At 39.4% G+C, this 26,101-nt stretch overlaps 1 pseudogene; it reads left to right on the plus strand.

Annotated features, from left to right (window-relative positions):
- The first annotated feature begins 2,707 nt into the window (after positions 1-2,707).
- On the plus strand, positions 2,708-15,801 carry LOC122778835 (annotated as a pseudogene).
- Positions 15,802-26,101: the final 10,300 nt, after the last annotated feature.

Consider the following 26,101-nt stretch of genomic DNA (forward strand, 5'->3'; position numbering starts at 1 on the left):
CTTTTTTTGGTCATAAGGGATATTTAACAACCATGAAATTGAATCGGTGAATTAAATAAATGATAATCATATACACATCATATGTCCGTGTCTCCAATTGTCCTGTGAACAGTTTTACAAGTCCATCTTTGACACAGCGCTAACCCAGCGGAAGTAGACATCATAAAGCGGAAGTAAACAACAAAGAGCGAGCAGCGTTAGCTCCGTACTGTGCATGCGGACATAAAAAGCGTGAAGAGGGTGTTGTGTTCATGTGTCGCAGGTAAAATATTCTGTTGTTAGCGAAGCAGCGATGTCTTCACTTCAGCGTTTCAGAGATTTAATCACCGAGCGTCTAACTGTTGCTGCTGAAGAAATATTCAGACACGTCGAAAGAACCGTCGTAGAGTACGAGGAAGAGTTGGATCGTCAGCGCAAACTGTTGGAGATCGTTTGCAAACCTCGAGTAAATTTACAGCGAATAGGTTTGTAAAACCACAATGGTCTTTTTAAATACTAACAAGTGAATGTGACTCATAATGCACTCATTACAACGTGTTTTCATACACATACCAATATAATCAGTCATTTTACCTAAATAATAGAACACAGTGTTTAGTTTTGTAGAAAATAAGCTTTGACTTATTTTGTATCCACGAGGTTTTTACTAAAGAGACAAGTGTGTAAAGTTAACATTCAGAACAATAGACTGAAATACATGGAACAATAAAAGTTAAATATGAAGTGTTGTCTGCAGGGGAAGTAAGCAGATGCTTGAGAGGGGTCTAGCTGCAGACCTGCACTGTCAGGACCCTTCGTTGCAGACCTGCACTGTGAGGTCTCCTGCACTGTCAGGACCGGAAGTTCATTCGAAGCCTTTCAAAATAAAGGCGACCATACCGGAAGCAAATATTCAAAATAAAAGCGAGCATACTTGACGCACGTATTTTTCGTTCCCCATGTGAAGTGTGAAGACGACGAGGTGGGTAACAGTCAAGTGACAACAACTTTGCGTCATACGAAGAAACAGAAACAGTCTTTATTCACTAGAACGTTATGTTGCACACTATATATTGTCCTGTAAAGTTATATTAATTTGAAAGAATCGGGTTTTGGACTTTTGGGTAGTTTTTAGCGTTGTTATCGTATGATAGTGCTCACTTAAATGTGCCATTTTCCTACTCGAAGACCAAGAAAACTGAGTTATATCATATCGTTTTTATATAATTTTGTTTTACTTATTACGACATTATTTGTCTCTTAGAGATGCATATTTCGATCTTAACTACCGGCACTACGCCCAAAGTTGAACGCTGCAGCGGAATGGGTGCAGGCGAATCAACACTTGTTTGCAGCCAGAGTGGAGATGCCTCAGATTTTGAACATGAACAGCACCCAAACTGAGGATGCTGCGCAGGAAATGTGAAAGCTGTTTGACACCATGGATCCGAATGAGGAAGAGAAAGAATTAATTCTTGAGCCTTTTAAATTAATTTTTTTACCAGATTGAAGATATGTGGCTCTTCTGTGAAAAGATTATGGATAAACGAGGGTACTTGGCGTACTGTGAGTACAAAGAGTAGAAAGAAAAAAAAAACAAAAGTTAAAATTGTGGAAAAAGTTGTTGTTGTTGAAACACTAATAATTATGTTATCCATGTGGTCCAATAGCACAAGGTAAGAACGTAGCACAAACAATATTAAGCAATTATTAAATGAATTATGAGGTGTTATAATTGCAAACAAACATAAGATATGCCTATATAAAAAAATAAGTAAATCAATATGTAAATAGGTCCAACAGTGCAGGGGGCTAAATTTTCAATGATAAATAATGGTATAAAAGAACAGTCAGCAATAGGTTGGAGTGTAGATGCATTATGCCATCACACATTAAGGTGTATTTACAGAGATGTATTGTTTCAATATGAATTTGTAGTGCAGACGAAACAGCTGTCCTTTTTATGACTTAAATTAAAACACTGGAGTAAAATAATGCATGTTTTGAGTAGGCTAATAATGTTTATAGGGGATCATAACAATAGCTGTACATGTAGTTTGCACTGATTATCTGTAGAATAACCCTAGAAGTGGTCATAACGTTTTGTATTTTCTTTTTTATATATATAATATTTTGTTCGTTTTTTATCTTGACATTTTCCTGAGTTTTTTCACCTTATACAGTTGAACTGGAAAGATATACACGTTTTTAAAAAAAATCTCTTTCATTAAACACATGGATACACATAAACATATTTACATTGTAAACATAAAATAAAGATCCAAGAAACATTGGGAACGAAAAATATGTGCTTCCGGTATGGTCGCTTTTATTTTGAAAGGCTTCGAATCAACTTCCGGTCCTGACAGTGCAGGAGACCTCACAGTGCAGGTCTGCAACGAAGGGTCCTGACAGTGCAGGTCTGCAGCTAGACTGTCTTGGGATGCTTAAACACTGTCTTATAGATGTTTACCAACAGGGACAGAGCATTAACATGCTCCACCTGCTGGACTATAATGGTAATTTGAGTAAGGAATTAACCCTTTTTAATAGGTTCCATTTTGCAGTTGTTGTAAATATACCAATAACTATCCAATCTTAAGCTAACTTCCTTCTAAATTTACTTCAATGTCAATTGTAATCTATTCCTTTTTGTCTGTAGAGCTTCCACAGCAGCATGTCTGTAAAGAGGAGGAGGTTCTCACTGAGCAGCAGCTCTGGAACCAAGAGGAACCAGAGTCAGGACAGATTAAAGAGGAGCAGGAGGAAATCTGCACCAGTCATGAGGGAGAACAGCTTGAAGTGAAGCAGGAGGCTGATACATTAATGTTGACTCCTGAAAATGAGGAAAGTGACCACATGGAACCAGGAAGAAATCTTCAGCACAGACCCTTTTATGAAGTGGGTTCCTGTAATAATGTTACAGAGGACAGGTATGTACAGCCAGGATGTGGCTTCTGTTTTACTTTGATCTTTTCCTTAAACCAAATTTGTTTGTTTTGAAGCTCTCGTGTTTGTCTTGTACGACTTCCAGGTCTCGAGCGGCAAGTTTTGTCACTTGAAACTCGAGTTTTGTCTCGCTGCTTGAAAAAAGAAAATTGCCGTTTTTGTATCCAGTGACTTGTCTTGCAGAGCTAACCCAGAGCAATATGGGACAGAAAAAGGGCCTGACCCTAGCCACGTAGGAGATCAATGACATAAAAAAAGTCTCTTGACTTCCTCTCATAAGAAGTTTCAGCTGTGAGGACGCAGGTTGAAGAGGTAAAAGTGCTCCGTATGCAAAAATGCAGAGAAGGACAGGTGGCGTGTCTACCTCGAAGGTCGGGTTGTGGACCTTGCGAACAATACACCAGGTTGAAGATTGCCACCCACACTACCAATTAGACCGCGGTCCTATGCGACTACAACCAGGTTGAAGCTTGCCACCCGATACCTAGGAGAAACGACAATGACAAGCCAGCTGTTCTACAAAGATTTGTTAACAGGAAGCACAAGGTTTCACTCCTAAAACAGGGAAGGATGCTCAAAGGCACAGATGTTTACATTAATGAACATCTAACGAAGACCAACACTGACATCGCAAACAAAGCAACATTATAGCAAGGATAAACTACTTATAATCCACTTCAATAGCTGAAGTTTATATACAAAATTTAACAGCATCAGGGATTATCTGCACACATTCCAACAGCCATTTAACATAATCGCTGTTTCTGAAACCTGGATTACCACTGAAAGGGGAATGGCTATGAATTTATATATAACAACAGGCAGAAGGTGGAGGTGGTTTTGCAATATATGTTGATCTGAATTTGAATTTCAAGTTGGTAGCGGTTACATTACATGTCATTTAGCAGACACTTTTATCCAAAGAGACTTACAATGGAATCGAGTACAATCAGGTAGGGGTGGAGTCGAACTTGTGACCATGATGTCTTTCGCGTACAGGGTTTGGAGAAGATTTTATTATCGTTTGTGTATATCAAGCTCCGATTTCTAGTATTGGCAAAAAAAAATCTTTGTTTGTGGGGATTATAACATTGATAATCTAAACCCCAACAATCAGAAAAGTATTGAATTTAAGATTTTTTTAATTCAATGCATAGTTTGAGTCTCTTTCCTACAATCACTAGACCCAGTAGAATAACGTCTCATAGTGCCACTCTAATAGATAACATATTCACCAAAGGTAATAGAAAACAAGACAATAGGTGGATTATTAATTAGTGATATCACTGACCACCTTCCAGTATTCACAGTATATGACAATAATTGTAGAATTGAAATCTGGGAACATGGACGAATTAGGACAGAGGAGGCAATAGCTACTATAAAACATGAAATAATGACACAGGACTGGGATGCAAAATGTAGATAATGCATACAATACATTACTGACTACATTTACTTCATTACTGATGAGAAGGAATATAATAAAACACTATTATATAAGAACCGTCCATGGTTAACTAAAGGTTTAAGAAATGCCTGTAAAAAGAACAATTCATTCTACATGAACTTCATAAAGCAGAGAACAGAAGACGCTGAAGATAAATATAAAAGATATAAGAATAAGTTAACTAATATAAGATTGTCCTTGTCCCTGGAGTGTGGGGTTGGGAACCTGGTCACCTCCTATTTTAATTCACATTTCACATGGCTAATGTTTCAAGCTCAAATGTAAGATTTATCAGTTGGAATATTAACGGTTTAGGGGGTGCTGTTAAATGGTGTCATGTGTAGTCCCATTTAAAGCACTTGAAACGTGATATTGTGTTTTTGCTGAGACCCACATGAGGAACAAGGATCAAGCCAGACTGAAATGTCCCTGGGTTGCTGAGGTATTCCATTCTAGTTTCAACTCAAAGGCCAGGGCTCTGCTCTGACCATTCAAGAATTAAACTCAGCTTTACAAAACATGCAAAATAATAAAGCCCCGGGACCCAATGGGTTTCCGGTCGAATTTTTTAAAGCTTTTCAGGCCAAACTTACTCCATTACTAGTAGCGATATCGATTGGTGCCGAAAAGGCGTTCGATTGAGTAGAATGGAATTATCTATTTTCAGTCTTAGCTAAATTTGGATTTTGTGAGAGTTTTATATCATGGTTACAGCTTCTTTATACACTTTTTTAAATAAAGGTTGTAGACAGGGCTGCCCCTGTCTCCCCTCTTGTTTGCTTTTACACTAGAGCCCTTGTCTATGTACTTGAGGACCTCTCCCACATTTAATGGCATCACCAGGACTCATACGGAGTTTAAACTGTCGTTATATGCCGATGACCTGTTGCTATATGTCTCAAATCCAGTAGAAGCCTGTCCCACCATTGTGTCACTCTTTCGTAGATTCGGCCGGTTCTCAGGGAGTGAATGTTGCAGCTCTCTCAGTCGGACATTCCTTTCAAATGAGCCTTTTGGGATTTGGGTATCTTGGGGTTAACATTACCAGATCTTTAAATCTCTTTACGCTGAACATTTCTCTCCCCTTTAAACTGAGATTAAGACAGACTCTCAAAAATGGGGTTCCCTCCCTCTCTCTTTGATTGGAAGAATAAACACCATCAAGATGAATGTCCTGCCAAAGTTTCTGTGTCAATGTCTGCCTATATTTTTACCAAAAAGTTTTGTTTTTTTAAACGGTAGACTTGATTAATTGTCATTTTTTCTACTACTTGGGAACATAACTAAAATTATATTCTGGTCCAAGTCGACCATAGTGGCCGATGGATATTAAATAATTTCTAAAAACAAGTCGCTGTAGGCTACTTCTGTTTGTTGGTGGCGGTATTATTTGTTGTACTGTTTTCAGTGAAAAAGGAGTTTAATAACGATTGCTGGTTTCTCCCCCTCAAGGTGTGGTGGCGCTTTTAGTTTGTTTTTCTTGTTGCTTATTTCTCCCTAGAGTGGCGTTGTTTTGGTGGTTATCCATCATTATTCCATCCATGGAATTTAGTTTTTGACCGCATTCTCAGTTTGGGTTAACATTAGTTTGTTTTTTCTTTAATAAAGAATCATTGTTTTGTACACATTGATCAATCTCCATGTTGCTTCCTTTTTCACAGGAAATATTTTGTTTCATTCCCTGGTTAATATACAAGTACAAACTACTGCTTGTGACAATAATAAAAGCATAGAAACTGAGTAAGGACACATACTGATCTATTAAGACTTATTTGAAGCAATTTTCTCATTTTTTATGTGATTTTTTTATCTTTGTGTTTTTGTCAGCACTGTTGCAACATCACTGTCTCTTTGTCTGTAGAGCTTCCACAGCAGCATGTCCCTAAAGAGGAGGAGGTTCTCACTGAGCAGCATCTCTATAACCAGGAGAGGAACTCCAGTCTGGACCAAGAAGAACCAGAGTCACTACAGATTAAAGAGGAGCAGGAGGAAATCTGCACCAGTCATGAGGGAGAGCAGCTTGAAGTGAAGCAGGAGGCTGATACATTATTGTTCACTCCTGATAATGAGGAAAGTGACCACATGGAACCAGAACTGGACAGTGACCACCAGCTCCTCTCTCACAGCTCTCCTGTAGCTCAGAGTCGAGATCAGACAGGAAGTCACCATGTTGACTCTTTGTCTAATGGAAGTGAGAGACATAACAGGAACAAAGTAGAGAAATGTGACACATCAAAGATTGAGTCTAAAACTCGTACAGGTAAAAAGTATGTTAGATGTAACATTTGTGGAAAGAGGTTTGTTTATAAGGCTCGGTTGATTATTCATATGAAAGTCCACAAAGGAAAGAAGCCATTTTCTTGCAAAACATGTGGAAAGCGTTTTATTTCGCGTAAGGACTTGACAGTCCATGGAAGAATTCACTATGGTGAGAGGCCATATTCCTGTAAAACGTGTGGAAAGCGTTTTATGCAAAGGCCTCATTTGACAGTCCATGAAAGAATTCACTCTGGTGAGAGGCCATATTCCTGTAAAACATGTGGAAAGCATTTTATACGAAGGCCTAATTTGACAGCCCATGAAAAAATTCACTCTGAGAAGCCCTATTCCTGTGAAACATGTGGAAAGTGTTTTATTGATGGAAAGGATTTGAAAATCCATGAAAGAATTCACTCTGGTGAGAAGCCATATTCCTGTAAAACATGTGGAAGCAGTTTTCGTAGAAAATGGGGTTTGATAGCACATGAAAGAATTCACACAGATGAGAGGCCACATTCCTGTAAAATATGTGGAAAGTGTTTTAATCAAAGGTGGCATTTGGTAATCCACGAAAGAATTCACTCTGGTGTAAAGCCATATTCCTGTAAAACATGTGGAAATTGTTGTAGTCAAAGGTCACAATTGACTGTTCATGAAAGAATTCACTCTGGTGAAAAGCCATATTCCTGTAAAATATGTGGAAAGCCTTTTGTGCGGAGGGGGGGTTTGGTAGCACATGAAAGAAATCACACTGGAGAGAAGCCACATTCCTGTAAAATATGTGGAAAGGGTTTTAGTCGAAGGTCAAATTTGATAAGACATGAAGTAATTCACACAGGCAAAAAGCCATAAATGTGTACAACACGTGGAAAATGTTTCAGTCGAGGATTGTCTTTGGTAGAACATAAAAAACCCTAACCCTCAGAGGTGAGAAGCCATATTTCTGTAAAATGTGGAAAGGGTTTTATTTGAAAGGAGTAATTGACAATCCATGAGAGTCCACACAGGAATGAAGCCTTTCTCCCGTGAAACATGGGGAAAGGATTCTTGATATAAGTTCATGAAAGAATTCATTCAGTTCATCCATCTAAAGTCTTTTACCTTCCATTTCCCCCTTGGCCTTTTCTCCGTGAAAATAATTTACACTTCCATGGTTACTCAGGTGGCACCCAGCTTTATTTTTCCAGTAAACCCTACTCTACCCTCCAGTAAACCCCCTCTGTGAAATAAGATTTTTCTCGGCTTTTTATGGCCTTTAGGAAGGATTTACAAATGTGAAACGCCATGAATTAAAAATATAGAATTGTTACGGCCTCTGTCGTTTTTTTGGGTTTGCAGTGTGTGTCGTCCCCAGGATGCAACTATGTGCGAGTGCCCGTCCCCGATTGGTCCCCTGCCGTGATGCCGTGACTTTCTTTATTTAACCGGCAGTCATCGGAGCGACGTGGCGGCTCATGTCGTGTGTGTCTGAGCTCGCCTCGTGTAACAGGGAGAAGCGCTGGTGTTACGTTGTTTTTCAGTGCATGTGATTCATGGAGGTTCGTTTCGTTGTTGCGGGGACAGGGCAGACTTTAGCAGGGGAAAACAAAGAAAAACACTGTGTTAAACTCTGACTTTCTGTATCCCACATTAGGTTAGGGTTGCTGTTCCAATGTGTATTTCGGTTTTTAGGGAGCAGTATGATAGTGAGGTTTTCCTTTGTCGTTTTTCTTTTGTTAATCTAGGCTCCGTCTTTTGTTCTATTTATTGATTGATTTGAGCAGCATCCACTCGCCCTTTGTCCCCTTTAATACCTCACCTCCTTTTGTTAATTTGAACCAATTTGAAATTATAATTAATAAATATCTTTGTTTAACCGTAAAACATCTGGTTTTTATGTCACTTCCTTCTACCCCTTTTAACCTGGTCGTAACAAGAATATAAAGATCTATACGTGCCTATGTGCATGTCTCGAGGTGTCCTGTGGACACTTTTACAGGCGTCTCTTATACTGTTGTGGTCAATGGGAAAATTGCTTTTTGGGCCGCATGAGCATTTTTTGTTGCAGTACCATGAGTGGCCACCATGGCAAAATTGTTTTCAACGCAGAGGGGGCGGTGCTCTATCCATCTCTTATAATAAATCTATGCTCGTGCTGAGGAGGCAGGATCTGGCTAGGTTCATAGTTAACACACTATAGAGTTTTTCCATTACTCTCAGTTTCTAGGTGCTCCCCCCCACGAACAGCATCCACCCCCCGCCCTTTAGTAAAGCTTGTTACGCCACTGGTTGACACAAACGAAAGCAAGCGCAGTCATACACATAAATCTGTTGATCAGTGAGTAAACGATCAACAACAGGGATTGCGAGCGCAGTAAATCCTAAGACAGCCTTCTTTAGCTGCAAGTATAGCCAATACTTTTCTCTACCTAAAGGAAATAATGTATACGTCAAAGTGCTTCTCCACGTCGGTGTCAAGTAAAACACAAGTTTAGATTTGTGTACACTGTTCCTGTTAGTAATATATTGTATTAAGTGTCCATTTCATTTTATTATGCAGATTTACCACAAATAATTGTTCATGCACATGAAGATATACAAGACAGTGGTGACACCAGCGATGCTGTATGGTCTAGAGACAGTGGCACTGAGGAAAAGACAGGAAGCAGAGCTGGAGGTAGCAGCGATGAAGATGTTGAGGTTCTCTTTGGGAGTGACAAAGATGGATAGGATCAGGAATGAGTCAATCAGAGGAACAGCACATGTTAGATGTTTTGGAGGTATGGTCAGAGAGGCCAGAATGAGATGGTTTGGTCATGTACAGAGGAGGGATAGTGAGTATATTGGTAGAAGGATGCCGGGGTTGGAACTGCCACGCAGGAGGTCTAGAGGAAGACCAAAGAGAAGGTTTATGGATGTAGTGAAAGAGGACATGAAGTTAGTTGGTGTGAGAGAGGGGGATTAACTAGTTACTTTTATCATTTGTAACTCAGTAACTAATTCAGTTACTTTTTGGGTGAAGTCACTAGTAACTGTAACTGAGTAACGTTTCCAACACTGCCCGCAATTCATCCCACTACGTCTACTCGTCGTCGCTTGCCACTAACGTTATATGGCTGACTGCTGAGAGTGATGGAGAAAATTAAAAAAACAAATGTTTGCGACCAGAGCAGCACACACACACACACACACAGCAGCTTGGAGCAAACATTGATGAAAAGTATGTTGTGTTTGTTTTATAGTTATTTCTTGTTGCATAAAAAGAAGGGGGTTTGGGGAAGCAAACACAACCCAGCGATCCACTCGGCAGATCGACAACACTCGTTGGTGTGAAAGGTCTTCACACTGAGAAAGATGAATAGGTAACAATGGCAACATTTAAGTGTGTGCAAGTGCAGTTTGTTAGTAATACTGTCATTTGTATTTGTCATGAATAAAAAAACATGTTTAAAAGTACATATCTGCCTTCTGTCATTTACCTTCCTGTTCCAACAACATGAATGCATTTTTCTGTCATATTTAGGAATGTTGATTAATCGTAATTAATCTACAGCGACTCCATGATTATCACATTCAAATTTTTAATTGTTTGACAGCCCTCACTTATTGCCTTTACACAGTGCTGGCCCAAGCCTTTAGGGGGCCCTAAGCAGAATTTGATTTGACACTTGTATCCTTTAAAAAAAGTCGTGAAGCAAAACGTTTTATTTGGCTGGAATAAGTATTTATTAGTTAAATATGGTGATTGGGTGGAATAACCCTTTACTAGATAATGAACTTCCAGAAATATAGAAATACCCTACAAACCGTTAGATTTGAAACACACAAAAACTCTTCCGTAGTATTATACGTTAATAAAAAAAAGTTAGATGTAAATGAATATCGTCGCAGGTCATCCAAGTCGTTAGGTGTCGCTGTAGTTGTCTGCCAATATGGCCACCCGAAACTGTAGTCTCCGGAACTGCAGACACATACTTGTCTTTTTTGGTCATAAGGGATATTTAACAGCCATGAAATTGAATCGCTGAATTGATTAAATGATTTCAATCATATAAACATCATATGTCCGTGTCTCCAATTGTCCTGTGAACAGTTTTACAGGTCCATTTTTGACACAGCGGTAACCCAGCGGAAGTAGACATCACAAAGCGGAAGTAAACAAACAAAGCGCTAGCAGCGTTAGCTCCGTACTCTGCATGTGGACATAAAAAGCGTGAAGAGGGTGTTGTGTTCATGTGTCGTAGGTAAAATATTCTCTTGATAGCGAAGCAGCGATGTCTTCACTTCAGTGTTTCAGAGATTTAATCACCGAACGACTAACTGTTGCTGCTGAAGAAATATTCAAACACATCGAAAGAACCGTCGTAGAGTACGAGGAAGAGTTGGATCGTCAGCGCAAACTGTTGGAGATCGTTTGCAAACCCCGAGTAAAGTTAAAGCGAATAGGTTTGTAAAATCACAATGGTCTTTTTAAATACTAACAAGTAAATGTGACTCACAATGCGCTAATTGCAACGTGTTTTCATACACATACCAATATAATCAGTCGTTTTACTTAAATAATAGAACCCAGTGTTTAGTTTAGTTAAGAATAAGCTTTGACTTATTTTGTATCCACGAGGTTTTGACTAAAGAGACAAAATGTAAAGTTAACATTCAATTCTATTTTATTTGTATAGCGCCAAATCATAACATACCTTATCTCAAGGCACTGTATATAGACAACATCAAGGAGAGCAGAGAACCCCAACAGTTCACACAATGAGCAAGCACTAGGCATCAGTGGAGAGAAAAAAAACTCCCTCTTAACAGGAAGAAATCTCTGACAGAACCAGGCTCAGAGATGTGCAGTCATCTGCCTCGACCGGTTGGGTGAAAAGAAAAAATGGGGGACAGCGGAGAGGTGGGGGACAACTAGTTTTTCAGTCCCCTGTAAAGACAGAATATTTCTAATTTTCATAATGTTCCGCAGGTGGAAGAATGCTGTTCTGGAAATTAGTTTTATGTGTGAATCAAATGACATTTCCTGGTCAAAAGTAACTCCAAGATTCCTCACAGTGGAACTGGAAGCCAGGGGGATGTCATCTAAAGTGACAATGTGATCAGAAAGTTTTTCTCTGAGGTGTTTAGGGCCGAGTATAATGACCTCAGTTTTTTCTGAGTTTAAAAGTAGAAAGTCACACGTCATCCAGGACTTAATCTCTCTGAGACATTCCTGGAGTTGAACAACCTGATTTTTTTTCATCTGGCCTCATTGATAAATATAGCTGTGTGTCATCTGCATAACAATCAAAGTGTATGTTGTGCTTTCTAATAATGTTCCCTAGAGGAAGCATATATAAGGTAAAAAGTATAGGCCCAAGCACTGAGCCTTGTGGAACTCCACAATTGTGTTTGTAATGACGCTTTATCATTGATATGAACAAACTGGAATCTATCAGATAAGTATGATTTAAACCAGCAGAGGGCAGCACCTGTGATACAGAGAGTCTGCTCCAATCTCTGCAGTAGAATATTATGATGAATGGTGTCAAATGCAGCACTAAGATCTAAAAGGACAAGTAAAGAAACTAGACCATTATCTGAGGCCAAAAGAAGAACAGTAGACTGAAATACATGGAACAGTAGAAGTTAAATGTAAAGTGTTGACTGCAGAGGAAATAAGCAGATGCTTAAACACTGTCTTATAGATGTTTACCAACAGGGACAAAATATTAACTTTAGATGTTTAGCTTTGCACAGTGAACATTCACAGTGTAACCTTCAACCACCTTGGAGAACTTTGTCTTGAACAATGACACAATGTTTAATGTAGTATGGAATTTCATAATTTTCTCAACTTTGAAAAGTTAGGTCACACGAGTCCATGGAGCTCCTGCTGGACTATAACGGCAATTTAAACTAAGGGTTTGGTAGGTTGACCAAATTTAGTTCAACTCCATCTGAATTTGAGTAAGGAGTTGACTGAATTAACCTTTTTTAATAGGTTCCATTTTGCAGTTGTTATAAATTTACCAATAACTTTCCAATCTTAAGCTAACTTCCTTCTAAATGTACTTCAATGTCAATTGAAATCTATTCCTTTGTGTCTGTAGAGCTTCCACAGCAGCATGTCTGTAAAGAAGAGGAGGTTCTCACTGAGCAGCAGCTCTGGAACCAGGAGAGGAACTCCAGTCTGGACCAAGAGGAACCAGAGTCAGGACAGATTAAAGAGGAGCAGGCGGAAATCTGCACCAGTCATGAGGGAGAACAGCTTGAAGTGAAGCAGGAGGCTGATACATTAATGTTGACTCCTGAAAATGAGGAAAGTGACCACATGGAACCAGGAAGAAATCTTCATCACAGACTTCATATGAAGTGGGGCCCTGTAATAAAGTTACAGAGGACAGGTATGTACAGCTCTGTTTTACTTTGATCTTCCTCAAATCAAATGTGTTTGTTTTTCACCATGATTAGATATGATTAAGAAAGGAATGAAAGATCCACCCATTATCTCAGCTGACATAGGGCAGTAGGCAGTAGTTCGCCAGTCCATCGCAGGGCCACACACAGAGACAAACAACCATTCACTCTCACATTCATACCTATTGTCAATTTAGAGTCACCAAATTAGCTCATCCCCGTATTGCATGCACAACATCCATGTGGACGTACATTAGTCCGATTGTTGATCTAATTCATCTTCAAAATATAAACTTGGCTTTTTTTTTTTAAACTTAATTTAGACACAGAACTCCCTTTTTAACAGCAAGAAATCTTTGGCGGAGCCAGACAATACAAAATACAAGTATGTGTCTCGGCCGGTTGGTGTGTAAGGAAAAATGGTGGACACAAGAGGGGTGGAGGACAGAAAGGAAGGAGAAGCACAAACAGAAGAGAGAGAGAGACCAGGAGCAGATATAGTCATACATTTAGAACGAACAGTTCTGAATTGGTTATGATCAAGCAGTACTACAATGTCAAGCAGCAGCAGAGATTGTTGATAAAAATGTATACTGATATCAACTTTGAATATTGCATTAAAGTAATGACAATAATAATCAGTGTGAGCACAAATGGGCAACAATTCTACTACTGGGCCACAAACATGACTAAAATGATATTTTTGTCTAAGTCAATTTATAGTGTTGGTGGCTGTATTATTTGTCGCCAAATGTGTACGGTTTTCGGTGGAAAAGAGGTTTTATTATGTGATTGTTAGTTTCTCCCCCTCAAGGTGTGGTGGTGCTTGTAGTTTGTTTTTCTTGTCAGTTATTTTCCTGTCGCTTGTTTCTCCCTAGAGTGGCGTAGCTTTGGTGGTTATCCATCATTATTCCATCAGTGGAATTTAGTTTTTGACCGGTGTTCTCAGTTTGGGTTAACAACCTTTAACCTTTTCCCGGAAAATATTTTGCTTTGTTTTCCTCCCCTCATCCCCTGGTTAATATACAAATACAAACAAACTAGTGCTTGTGACAATAATAAAAACATAGGAACTGAGTCTGGATCCTGAAAGATTAAGGTGAGAGAGAAAGAGAGAGCGGAAAGAAAGTAAAGACACACACGTATCTAAGACCTATTTGAAGCAATGTACTCCTTTTTATGTTGTGATTGTTTTATCTTTGTATTGTTGTCAGCAATGTTGCAACATCACTGTGTCTTTGTCTGTAGAGCTTCCACAGCAGCATGTCCCTGAAGAGGAGGAGGTTCTCACTGAGCAGCAGCTCTGGAACCAAGAGAGGAACTCCAGTCTGGACCAAGAGGAACCAGAGTCACTACAGAGTACAGAGGAGCAGGAGGAAATCTGCACCAGTCATGAGGGAGAGCAGCTTGAAGTGGAACAAGAGGCTGATACATTATTGTTGACTCCTGATAATGAGGAAAGTGACCACATGGAACCAGAACCAGACAGTGACCACCAGCTCCTCTCTCACAGCTCTCCTGCAGCTCAGAGTCAAGATCAGACAGGAAGTCAACATGTTGACTTTTTGTCTAATTGTCATGCAGAGTCAAGGCCATGCATTACCAAAGTAGAAAACTGTGACACTTCAAAGATAGAGTCTGAAACTCACACAGGTAAAAAGTCTTTTAAATGTGACACTTGTGGAAAAAGTTTTGTTGATAAGTCTCGACTGATTATACACATGAAAGTCCACACAGGAGAGAAACCCTTTTCTTGCACAACATGTGGAGAGTGTTTTATTTCGCGTAAGGACTTGACAGTCCATGGAAGAATTCACTCTGGTGAGAAGCCCTATTCCTGTAAAACATGTGGAAAGGGTTTTGCTCTAAGGCAGAGTTTGACAGGCCATGAAAGAATTCACTCAGGTGAGAGGCCATATTCCTGTAAAATATGTGGAAAGCGTTTTCTTAGAAGTTCGCATGTGATAATACATGAAAGAATTCACTCTGGTGAGAAGCCCTATTTCTGTAAAACATGTGGAAAGAGTTTTACGCAAAGGCAAGATTTGATAAGACATGAAATAACTCACACTGGTGTGAAGCCATATTCCTGTAAAACATGTGGAAAGGGTTATAGTCGAAAGTTGCGTTTGACAGTGCATGAAAGAACTCACTCAGGCAAGAAGCCATAAACCTGTACAACGCGTTCAGTCAAAGTTTGTCTTTGGTAGAACATAAAAAAAACCTCATTTAGGTCAGAAGCCATGTTTCTGTAAAACGTGGTAAGTGCTTTATTTGAAAGGAGAATTTGCCAATCCATATAAAACCACACAGAAGTGAAGCCTTTCTCCTGTGAAACGTGTGGAAAGGATTCTTGATATAAGTTCAGTTTGATAGAACATGAAAGAATTCATGCAGTTTATCCATCTTAAGTCTTTTACGTTCCAGCATCATTTCCTCCCCCTTGGCCTCTGTAACGTGAAAATAGTTTACACTTCCGTGGTTACCTAGGTGGCACCCAGGTTAATTTATCCAGTAAACCCTACTCTACCCTCCCACCCTGTTCCCTCTCCAATTTCCCAGTGCCCATATAATCAACAAAACCCCCTCTGTGAAATAAGATTTTTTTTGGCTTTTTATGGCCTTTAGGAAGGTTTTAAAAATGTGAAACTCCATGAATTTAAAATATAGAATATAAAGAATTATACATGTCTGGAGGTGTCCCGTGAACACTTTTACAGGATTCTCTTATACTATTGTGGTCAATGTGAAAATTGCTTTTTGGGCCGCATGAGTATTTTTTGTTGCAGTACCATGAGTGGCCACCATGACAAAATGATCTTCAAGGCAGAGGGGGCGGTGCTCTATCCAGTGCTGATAATACATCCATGCTCATGCTGAGGAGGTGGGAACTAGCTGGGATCATAGTTCACACACTGAGTTTTTCCTTAACTGTCAGTCACTTTTGGACATATGGAAGCTGGATGTTGTCAATACTGATTATAAAATATAACTTAATTATATCAACAAGCTTTGTTAAATATCTATGTGAAATAGTTGAGAAAATTGGTTCAAACCCCATACAATTTTTATTAGTCATGTTTGTCCCAATTTTTAATGCCTGTTTTTATTTCCTGTTAGTTTGTCGATGTATATCTTATTTTATACTGAGTGTGTTTTTCTACTTTTCAAGTATCACTCATTGAAATGGGAAGTTTTTTATATCTTGTGTTTCATTCCTTTTGTACCCTTCTCTCATTGTATTCATCGTTTTTATTGTTTGGTCAAAAAATATGAAAACAACCCAACGTTACTGGGTTGGCAAAGTTGATGAGTTTGTATAAATGAATTCAAATAAAAACATGTCATAACATGCTTCTCAATTATCTCTATTTGTAGGTGCTTCCCTCCCTTCCGCCTCCACGAACCACATCCACCCCCCACCCTGAAAAGCTTGTTCAGCCCCTGGTTGACACAGACGAAAACAAGCATAGTCGTACACATAAATCACTCAAGTGACTAAACGATCAACAACAGGAATGGCCAGCGTGGTAAATCCTAAAGCAGCCTTCTTTAACTGCAAGTATAGCCAATACACTTCTTAAAAGGAAATAATGTATACATCAAATGCACATTATGTCCTTGGCAAAAGTGCTTATCCACGTCGCTGTCAAGCAAAACACAAGTTTAGGTTTGTGTTCCTGTTAGTAATATATTGTATTAAGTGTCCATTTCATTATAATATTCAGATTTACCTAAATAATTGAACATTTTAAGCTCTGTTAAAGAGGGGGTGAAGGTGGGGTCCAATTCTTGAGCACTTAAAATGTACTTGAAAGTAACGCAATAGTTATTTTCCTCAGTAACTTTACGTTTATCATTTGGAACTCAGTAAGTTACTTTTTGGGAGAAGTCACTAGTAACTGTAACTAAGTAACGTTTCCAACACTGCCTGCCATTCCTCCCACTACGTCTCCTCATCGTTGCTTGACACTAACAACGTTTGCAACGTTTTAAACGTACATATCTGCCTTCTGTCATTTACCTTCCTTTTCCAACAACATGAATGCATTTTTCTGTCATATTTAGAAATGTTTATTAATCGTAATTAATCTACAGCTACTCCATGATTATCACATTCAAATATTTAATCGTTTGACTTTCCAAAGTGTCGGCCCGAGCCTTTAGGGGGCCCTAAGCAGAATTTGATACAAGATGACACTTGTATCATTTAAAATAGTCGTAAAGCAAAACTTTTTATTTGCTGGAATAAATATTTAAACTGAAGTAGTTAAATATGGTGATTGGGTGGAACAACCTTTTACTACATAATGAACTTCCAGAAATACAGAAATACACTTCATACCCGTTAGATTTGAAACACACAAAAACTCTTCCGTAGTATTAAATGTTAATAAAAAAAAGTTAGATGTAAATTAATGTCGTTGGAGGTCATCCAAGTCGTTAGGTGTCGCTGTAGTTGTCTGCCAATATGGCCACCTGAAACTGTGGTCTCCGGTACTGCAGACACATACTTGTCTTCTTTTGGCCATAAGGGATATTTAACAACCATGAAATTGAATCGGTGAATTAAATAAATGATTTAAATCATATAAACATCATATGTCCGTGTCTCCAATTGTCCTGTGAACAGTTTTACAGGTCCGTCTTTGACAAAGCGCTAACCCAGCGGAAGTAGACATCACAAAGCGGAAGTAAACAAACAAAGAGCTAGCAGCGTTAGCTCCGTACTCTGCATGCAGACATAAAAAGCGTGAAGAGGGTGTTGTGTTCATGTGTCGCAGGTAAAATATTCTGTTGATAGCGAAACAGCGATGTCTTCACTTCAGTGTTTCAGGAATTTAATCACCGAACGACTAACTGTTGCTGCTGAAGAAATATTCAGACACGTCGAAAGAACCGTCGTAGAGTACGAGGAAGAGTTGGATCGTCAGCGCAAACTGTTGGAGATCGTTTGCAAACCTCGAGTAAAGTTAAAGCGAATAGGTTTGTAAAACCCCAATGGTCTTTTTAAATACAAACAAGTGAATGTGACTCATAATGCACTAATTACAACGTGTTTTCATACACATACCAATATAATCAGTCGTTTTACTTAAATAATAGAACACAGTGTTTAGTTTTGTAGAAAATAAGCTTTGACTGATTTTGTGGACAAAATCAGTCAAAGCTTATTTTCTTAGTCATCTGCCTCGACCGGTTGGGTGAAAGGAAAAAATGGGGGACAGCGGAGAGGTGGGGGACAGAAAGGGGGAGAGAAAGGACAAGAGGGAGATGAGGTAGAGACAGAAGAGAGAGAGACCAGGAGCAGATACACAACAACTGTATCAGGTAACAAGATTATACAGGTAATGATATAGATTTTTTTAATTATGGCACAATAATAATGGTGATGATGTGGGTAGCCTCGAAAACTTGATCTTGATCCCGCAACCTGCATGATGAGAATACAGACAGAGAGAGAGAGAGGGAAGGAAGGAAAGACACTAACTAGGGAGAGAAAGAGACTAGGTTAATGACATATAAAAAGTCATAATCATATCCTGAGTGTGAGAGAGTGAATGTGTGTGCACCACAGGAAAATCCCCCAGCAGTCGAGATCTATAGCAGCATAACTAAGAGATGGTCCAGGTTTCCCTGAACCAGCTCTAACTACAAGCTTTATCAAAAAGGAAAGTTTTAAGTTTAACTTTAAATACAGAGAGAGTGTCCGCCTCCCGAACTATCATTGGGAGCTGGTTCCACAGGAGAGGAGCCTGGTAACTGAAGGCTCTGCCTTCCATTCTACTCTTACAGACTCTGGGAACCACAAGTAAACCTGTATGTATGTGACCTAAGTGGTCTATTAGGGTGATAGGGTAAGACTAGGTCTTTCAGGTATGAAGGGGCGTGACCATTAAGTGCTTTGTACGTGAGGAGGAGGATTTTAAATTGAGTTCTAAACTGTACGGGGAGCCAGTGTAGAGAAGCTAACACTGGAGTTATATGGTCTCTCTTTCTAGTTCCTGTCAGAACTCGTGCTGCAGCATTTTCAATTAACTGAAGGGTTCTAACAGACTTTTTAGAACATCCTGATAATAAGGAGTTACAGTAATCTAATCTAGATGTAACAAAAGCATGAACTAGTTTTTCAGCATCCTGTAAAGACAGAATGTTTCTAATTTTGATAATGTTCCGCAGGTGGAAGAAGGCTGTTCTGGAAATTGGTTTTATATGAGAATCAAATGACATTTCCTGGTCAAAAGTAACTCCAAGATTCCTCACAGTGGAACTGGAAGCCAGGGGGATGTCATCTAAAGTGACAATGTGATCGGAAAGTTTTTCTCTGAGGTGTTTAGGGCAGAGTATAATGACCTCAGTTTTTTTCTGAGTTTAAAAGTAGAAAGTCACACGTCATCCAGGACTTAATCTCTCTGAGACATTCCTGGAGTTGAACAACCTGATTTTTTTTCATCTGTCCTCATTGATAAATATAGCTGTGTGTCATCTGCATAACAATCAAAGTGTATGTTGTGCGTTCTAATAATGTTCCCTAGAGGAAGCATATATAAGGTAAAAAGTATAGGCCCAAGCACTGAGCCTTGTGGAACTCCACAATTGTGTTTGTAATGAGGCTTTATCATTGATATGAACAAACTGGAATCTATCAGATAAGTTTGATTTAAACCAGCAGAGGGCAGCACCTGTGATACCAAGAGTCTGCTCCAATCTCTGCAGTAGAATATTATGATGAATGGTGTCAAATGCAGCACTAAGATCTAACAGGACAAGTAAAGAAACTAGACCATTATCTGAGGCCAAGAGAAGAACAGTAGACTGAAATACATGGAACAGTAGAAGTTAAATGTAAAGTGTTGACTGCAGAGGAAATAAGCAGATGCTTAAACACTGTCTTATAGATGTTTACCAACAGGGACAAAATATAAACTTTAGATGTTTAGCTTTGCACAGTGAACATTCACAGTGTAACCTTCAACCACCTTGGAGAACTTTGTCTTGAACAATGACACAATGGTTAAGTATGTAGTATGGAATTTCATAATTTTCTCAACTTTGAAAAGTTAGGTCACATGAGTCCATGGAGCTCACATGTTCCACCTGCTGGACTATAACGGCAATTTAAACGAAGGGTTTGGTAGGTTGACCAAATTTAGTTCAACTCCATCTGAATTTGAGTAAGGAGTTGACTGAATTAACCTTTTTTAATAGGTTCCATTTTGCAGTTGTTATAAATTTACCAATAACTTTCCAATCTTAAGCTAGCTTCCTTCTAAATGTACTTCAATGTCAATTGTAATCTATTCCTTTGTGTCTTTAGAGCTTCCACAGCAGCATGTCCGTAAAGAGGAGGAGGTTCTCACTGAGCAGCAGCTCTGTAACCAGGAGAGGAACTTCAGTCTGGACCAAGAGAAACCAGAGTCAGTACAGATTAAAGAGGAGCAGGCGGAAATCTGCACCAGTCATGAGGGAGAACAGCTTGAAGTGAAGCAAGAGACTGATACGTTATTGTTGACTCCTGAAAATGAGGAAAGTGACCACATGGAACCAGGAAGAAATCTTCATCACAGACTCTTTATGAAGTGGGGCCCTGTAGTCAGGTTACAGAGGACAGGTATGTACAGCCAGGATGTGGCTTCTGTTTTACTTTGATCTTCCTCAAATCAAATGTGTTTGTTTTTCACCATGATTAGATATGATTAAGAAAGGAATGAAAGATCCACCCATTATCTCAGCTGACATAGGGCAGTAGGCAGTAGTTTGCCAGTCCATCGCAGGGCCACACACGGAGACAAACAACCATTCACTCTCACATTCATACCTATTGTCAATTTAGAGTCACCAAATTAGCTCATCCCCGTATTGCATGCACAACATCCATGTGGACGTACATTAGTCCGATTGTTGATCTAATTCATCTTCAAAATATAAACTTGGCTCTTTTTTTTTTAAACTTAATTTAGACACAGAACTCCCTTTTTTTTTTTTGAAATTATCTTTTTATTCAGAAAGGCAAGTTTCCATCACATACAAAAAATACAGCTATAGTCATTCAAGGTCAAAGGAAAGGATGGATTCAGAAAATCCTGATGATTTTGTCCATATTGCCCTTCTGGAATTTACTTTTACGGACCACTACTTATCTAATTGAGAACAATAAACTTACAAAACAAAACTGGGGAGCGCACCATCTCAAAGAAACAAAACATCACTTAAAAAAAGGTCAATTTCACACAAAGCACAAATACAGTCAAATGAAATCAGATCTGATTGGTTTCACATACTCAGTCCATTTGGACCACATCTTATAAAATTTGTCTTTTTCAACTTTGAGAGAAAAAGAGATCTTCTCCATAATATAAATCCCATAGACAATTTCAATCCAATCATCAATGGTGGGTGGTTCTACTTTTAACCATTTCCTCGTAACGGATTTCTTACTGGCTGCCAACAGTATAGCCAACAATTTTTTGTCTCTGTTGTTCCATGTTTCCAACAACAGATCGCCCAAATACATAGTTTCACATTTAAATGGGATATTTACATTAAATACATTTTTAATATGTTTGTGGATCTCTACCCAGTAAGATCTTATAACCTGACAGTCCCAAAAAATATGAAAATGATTAGCTCCATTCGACCCACAGTGTCTCCAACAAGCGCCCCCATTGCCCTGATGTCTTCTCTGAATAGGTGTAATAAAAAATCTTGTGGTGTTTTTCCAGCAGAACTCCCGCCACGTGTTTGACCCAGTTGAGACCCATTGTAACTGGCATATATTCTCCCAGCTCTCCTGTGTGATCGTTACTTTAACTTCTTTTTCCCATTTCTTTTTAATGTAATCTGTATTCTCCTGTTTAGCTAATTGTATGGCATTATATAACTTGGAGATAATTTTGTTGCCTGATCTGGGTTTAGTTAATGATAAAAATACCTCCATGAGCCCTGACTCACCTCTTCCCAACACCTCTTTAAGATTTTTGTTAAAATAATGTCTCACTTGTAGATATCTAAAGAAATCATCCCTTCCTAGTCCATGATCCTTCTGTAGGTCTTCAAAACTCCGAAATGTCCCTTTGTGGACAAATGAATAATAGGTAGTTAAACCTTTTGAGATCCATATCTTAAATCTGGCATCAATTCTATTTGGTGCAAAGTCTGAATCATAGGCACACCACCTCATCATTTTAGATGCTTCTCCCAATCTACACATTTTTACTATTTCCTGCCAGGGTTTCAGAAAGCTGCCAGTTATAGAGTCTTCTGGAATTTCCTGTTCTACTTGTAGTCTGTTATCACATAGTAGGGCTGTTATTGGGATTCCCTTTATTACCGTGCCTTCTATTTCCTTCCATGCTGCAGAGTATGTTGGTGAACACAGACAAACTAAAGGTCTCATTTGGGCTGCAAGATAATATTCCTGTAGTTTCAGTGATTTTCCACCCACCTCATAGTATTGTTGCTTTGTAAAGAGAAGCTTTTTTTGAATTTCCTGAGTAATTATCTCATCTATTTCCTTTTTTAGTTTTTTAATCTTACATTTGTCGTCAGTTTTGAGAAACTTTTTATGTTCTTTCTGTAATCTCTTCAAGTCCTCTTCTAAGTTTTTAAGTTTTTGTTCCTTAATTTTCTTCTCATATGAGCAGATGGCTATTATTTTACCCCTAATCACCGCTTTTAAAGCATCCCAGAGGATAGGTGGAGTCACTTCATCATTATCGTTATTCTCCAAATACAACTGAATTTCACCTATCAACTTATCCTTAATAATTGGGTTATTCAGAATGTTTGAGTTCAGTCTCCAGAGAGTGGACTTCTTATTATTATTATTCAGATGGAGTGACATATAAACGGGACCATGGTCCGAAATGGTACTGGGTCCTATTTCACAATTATCCACCATAAAAATATCTCCTTTAAGCATGAAAAAGTAATCGATTCGTGAGTAGACGTTGTGAGTGTGTGAGTAATGGGAATAGTCTCGGCTTGTCGGGTTTAACTCTCTCCATACGTCCACAATCCCCACTTCATGCAACCAAGTGTTTAATCTTCTGCTATTGGCGTTTGCGTCAGATTTCCCGTGTGATGAGTCAACTTTCGGATTTAATCGGATGTTAAAATCTCCTCCACATGAAAATCCCTTGACTTTTTGTTGTCATTAGATCAACTATATGATTGTAAAAAAACCAGCCACTACCCAGAGGAACATACACGTTAAGGAGACTTATCACTATTCCTTCTATTTTACCTATAACCATAACAAATCTGCCTTCATTATCTTTGAGTTCTGATATGTGTTCGTAGTTTACAGCACTAGATATCAGAGTCGCCACCCCTCTCCGCTTCCCCGACCCATGGGAAGAAAAGAAAACATGTTTAAATCCTGATTTATTCAATTTAGCATGTTCAGAGTCATTGAGGTGTGACTCCTGTAAGAAAGCCACTTGAATTTTATCTTTCTTTAATTTTGAAAAGATCTTCCCTCTCTTAACTGGATTGAGTACTCCATTTATATTAAATGATGCTATTTTTAAAGACCTGTTTTGCATCTATGCGATTCCCCCATCATCTCACTGAAAAACCTGGTGCGCTTCCCCCTCCCTGCAAGAACCGGCAGGGAATGAACAACTAACATATTGATAAACATCCCACTAAACACAATTTGTCCGTGTGACTCCCTATATAGGGGTCTATTAACCTGACCCTGTTGAGCCTTCCAAGGTAGCTCGAAGGGAAAAGTCTCCCTCCTCAGTCCGGAGGAAGAGGCCCTTACCTGCGACAGTCGCATACAGGAAAAAAGAAGAGAGAAAAAACGGAAAACAAAAAATCCAAGGACCCCGAAAGAGCCAGTCTATTCAATAGTGGATCTCCACCAATTTCATAGTTGACTCCGCCGTCCTCGAACTGTGGGTTAAATCCTTTATGTCCCGGAGGGGGCCGGTGATGGTCTTCTGAAGGCTCGACGCTTTTCCTTGTAGTTAGAATCCCGCCCGGTTGTGCCCTTCATCGCTCGCCTGTCCACTCTCCTCCAGGACAGTCGTTGCACCTGCTCAATAAGCGTCTCCGGAGGTCTGGTGGTTGTCACGGTGTAGCCTCTTCTTAGCAGGTCCTCTGATGCCTCCTCTATAGTATCGTAGGTTCTGGTTCCGTCGTCATGTCTCACACGCAGCCTGGCAGGGAAGAGAGTCTGGAACTGAACTTTGTTTTCCTTCAACACTTTGCGTATCTCTGTATATTCTCTCCGTTTTTTAAGTATTAGAGGTGGATAGTCGTGGTCCAGGTTTATGTGGTTTTCTTGCCAGGTGAACCCCTTCTTTTGCCATGCTTCGCGTAGTAATGTTTCCTTGGTTTTAAAACTTAAAAACGTAATTCTGATGGAGCGTGGCGGCGCATCCACCGGTGGCTGCGGTCCCACGGACCGATGAGCCCTTTCAATCTGCAGGTCGGCATGTCTTCAGTTAGTTCGACACCCTCACGGAGTAAATTTTCCACAAATGAGACCATCGATGCTGATTCCTTCTCGGACCCCTCCGGCACCCCGTATATCCTTATGTTCTCGCGTCTGGAGCGACTTTCCAGATCCAGCAGCTTGTCCTCCAGCTTGGTGTGCAGCTTTAGCATAGCCGTGATAACTTCCTCTGTATTTTGTATCCTCTCTTCTGCTTTCTCAATTCGCCCTTCCGCTTCGTCCAGTCTGGTATTCACCTTCCCAATTTCTTCTTTTATTGTCTCCAATTGTACTTTATTCTCTTGGCGAAACCCTCTTAGTTCACTGAGAATCAGTTCCAAGTCGGCCATTTCTCCGTACCTCACCGCGTTATTTTCCAGTTTAAGCCTATTCGCTGCTAATGTTGCTACGTCCCGACTTTCTCACCCACCTGTCTTCGGACGTCGTTTATTTCTTGGTTAGTGGAGTTATGGATTATATCCCCTGTCTTATCGTTGTTTTCGTGGAATGATTTATATCGTTTGTATGGGGAATTTCTCTAATTACTCTGACTCAATCGGGAGCTCTCTCACTATGCGGCCATCTTGATGATGTTCCCACCGGATGTCAGAACTCCCTTTTTAACAGCAAGAAATCTTTGGCGGAGCCAGACAATACAAAATACAAGTATGTGTCTTGGCCGGTTGGTGTGTAAGGAAAAATGGTGGACACAAGAGGGGTGGAGGACAGAGAGGAAGGAGAAGCACAAACAGAAGAGAGAGAGAGAGAGAGAGACCAGGAGCAGATATAGTCATAAATTTAGAACGAACAGTTCTGAATTGGTTTTGACATGTTTTTTTTTTCAAGCAGCACTACAATGTCAAGCAACAGCAGCAGAGATTGTTGATAAAAATGTATACTGATATCAACTTTGAATATTGCATTAAAGTAATGACAATAATAATCGGTGTGAGCACAAATGGGCAACAATTCTACTACTGGGCCACGAACATGACTAAAATGATATTTTTGTCTAAGTCAATTTATAGTGTTGGTGGCTGTATTATTTGTCGCCAAATGTGTACGGTTTTCGGTGGAAAAGAGGTTTTATTAATGATTGTTAGTTTCTCCCCCTCAAGGTGTGGTGGTGCTTGTAGTTTGTTTTTCTTGTCAGTTATTTTCCTGTGGCTTGTTTCTCCCTAGAGTGGCGTCGCTTTGGTGGTTATCCATCATTATTCCATCAGTGGAATTTAGTTTTTGACCGGTGTTCTCAGTTTGGGTTAACAGTTTCCTTTTTCCTGGGAAATATTTTGTTTTGTTTTCCTCCCCTCATCCCCTGGTTAATATACAAATAGAAACAAACTACTTCTTTACTGCTTGTGACAATAATAAAAACATAGGAACTGAGTCTGGATCCTGAAAGATTAAGGTGAGAGCGAAAGAGAGAGAGGACAGAAAGGAAAGACACACTGATCTATTAAGACCTATTTGAAGCAATTTACTCCATTTTATGTTGTGATTGTTTTATCTTTGTATTGTTGTCAGCAATGTTGCAACATCACTGTGTCTTTGTCTGTAGAGCTTCCACAGCAGCATGTCCCTGAAGAGGAGGAGGTTCTCACTGAGCAGCAGCTCTGGAACCAAGAGAGGAACTCCAG

This window comes from Solea senegalensis, linkage group LG12 (assembly GCF_019176455.1).
Source record: "Solea senegalensis isolate Sse05_10M linkage group LG12, IFAPA_SoseM_1, whole genome shotgun sequence".
Lineage (NCBI taxonomy): Eukaryota > Metazoa > Chordata > Actinopteri > Pleuronectiformes > Soleidae > Solea > Solea senegalensis.